Below are 2,332 nucleotides of genomic sequence, written 5' to 3' on the forward strand. Positions count from 1 at the left end.
TTTACTTGTATTTACATACTTTTTAGAATAGTGGTTGCCAATAGCCTGTATGTTTCACATTAATTGATTTTTTTTTTTGTTATCTTAATAAACCATTTTAGTATGTTGTATGTCAATTACTGGGATAGCTGGGACATGAAGTGTAATTTAAAATTGTCAAGTATTCATTGGAATATGTAAATGTGCCTTGCCAGTTTTGAACTTTAAGACAAAGTAAGTGAACGATGGTGAAATGAGTAGTCAATGCATAAGAGACTTGCTACCACAGTTTCATATACTGCCCTTGCTAAAAAAAAAAAAAAATTAAAAAAGTAACTTTTTCCTCAGATTTGAGCATAAAAGTATGCAGTTGCATTAGCTTCTGAATTTTCAAATCTAGTGATAGAATATTAGGCTTATGGAAAGTGGGTTTGCTAATTGTAGCCTTAAGTATAATTTTGAATTTCAATGTAATCCTTGGTGCTGGCATTCCCAGTGCCAAGGAGTTTTAATGCTCCCTTCAAAGAGGTTGCCATGCCTACTGGCACTTTTACTGTCATATGGTTTTATAAGGAACACTGTCAAGGTGTGGAAAGCAATTCTGAACTTGCTAGAAAATGAAAACACTGGGGGCTGTAGGAGAGGGGAAGTCCTCAGATTTCTTAATCTTGAAATCTCTCCATTGCTGGAAAACTTTAAACACTTGTGGGATCACAAGTGCTAGTGACCAGTTCTTAGTCTGGAAATGTGTCGGGGGAGGGGGGGTAATATATTTATGGAATTCTAACAGTTGATGGAAGTGCGTAAAAACATTGCTATTAAGGCACTACATGTGTTGAAATTGAGGATGATACCCTTAATTTCAGCTCTGATAAAAGCATGGGGAACTATTGCAAAAATGTCAAAATTGACAGGAAAGTGTTTGTTTTCAATGGAATGCAAGCAATGGTGAGTGAGCAAAACATCAAGATCTTGACAGTGTTCCCTCTAATTATGAACTCAAGCCATTATAACTTTTAAAATTAAATATGATTTGCACTGTTCTGATATTGGTGCAGTTTTTTAGCAAAATGATCAGAAAACTAAATTGCATGTGGTGATTAATATTGTGGAAAACTAAAATCAAATAATGTTGTTTTCAAAGCTTTAAATTTGGTTGTGTAAAGAAAAACCCTTCATTATTAAGCATGGAAAGACCTGGTGAGAATGGGCAAGTGCATTATCTACAGCATCGGTTCAGTTGCGCTGGGTGCTGGTAAACTTGAAATGTTCTCCAGTAACACATCTCTTGCAAGGTGCTTCAGCGATAAAACGGGCACCTAACACGCAGTTCTTGTTGGCATGGTAAAGGCAAGTTTTGACCTGCTGGATTTGACCTATATCTGGATTATGCTGCCCCTGATTATTCTCGTAGGAGGCCTTCTATACTGAAACACCTGCGAAGGTTTGAGCATGGCTAGCAAGAGTTCCACATTTTTTTTGTAGAGCTTTCCTAAATTTGAGGCCCAGTTGAGTGTAGTAAGAAATTAGAAACTGCTGCTTAACACTTCTGGTTTATAAACACTCCTATACATTTCTAGAATTATACTTCTGTTTTAATGTTTGTTTGTCTGAAGGGGTTTCATACAGGTCATACCACTGCACTTTTTTGTTTTTACAGAGGAAAAGTGTTAGAACGTAAAACTTCAGGTTTGTTTCTAGTGTTTGGAGGAAGGATGTTAATACAGATACTAAGACCAGCTTCTGAAATTCTGCATAGTACAACTCCTACCTAAATACTGTCTTAGAATCTAAAATAAGGAATACAAATCCATTTGTTGGCAAGGTTGTGGGGTATGACAGTCTAAAATAAGCTTAGCCTCCTCTGAAGGTAGGATTCCCAAATTCATGTTTTGTTCTAAAAATGTTTTACGTGGCAGCAACTTACTTTCCTTTGTGCCTTTACTAATTCTTCAGAGGCGTCACACTTCTGTTCAGCCTGGCAGCTTTGTTGATGCTTCTCTATGTTAGTGGCAACAGGAACAAAACCGCTTATAAGTATTTCTGAAAAGTGTGCGCTCAAATTGATACATTCCACAAAATTACTACTGCTTGCTCCTTGCATTAGTGAAAGCTTAGTGGAAAGTATTAGCCGTTTAAAATGGAGTGGCAAGGTTTGGAAGTAGGCAATAAGGCAGTAAATTTTGCAACGTAGTGCTTGGAGAATTGAAATCAGCAAAGCTGGAGTTTGTGTTCGTAGCTTGAAGCTTATGAATCCAAATTTCACGACTGGCTCTGATGGACTTAGTCTGTCTTCACTGAGTGTCTCCCTGAATTAACTCCTAACGCCAGTGCAGGACATCCCCAGGCTGGG

General features: G+C 37.4%; 1 protein-coding gene across 7 annotated transcripts in view; it reads left to right on the forward strand.

The window, feature by feature from the left end:
- SYNCRIP (synaptotagmin binding cytoplasmic RNA interacting protein) overlaps positions 1-1,026 on the forward strand; it is a 37,399-nt gene extending 36,373 nt beyond the window's left edge. For all 7 annotated transcript variants that reach the window (XM_072036213.1, XM_005013049.6, XM_072036215.1 and 4 more), the window contains exon 12: positions 1-1,026. This exon is cut by the window's left edge. The gene's annotated coding sequence lies outside the window, so the exon portion shown is untranslated.
- The last annotated feature ends 1,306 nt before the right edge of the window (positions 1,027-2,332 follow it).

This window comes from Anas platyrhynchos, chromosome 3 (assembly GCF_047663525.1).
Source record: "Anas platyrhynchos isolate ZD024472 breed Pekin duck chromosome 3, IASCAAS_PekinDuck_T2T, whole genome shotgun sequence".
Classification (NCBI taxonomy): Eukaryota; Metazoa; Chordata; class Aves; order Anseriformes; family Anatidae; genus Anas; species Anas platyrhynchos.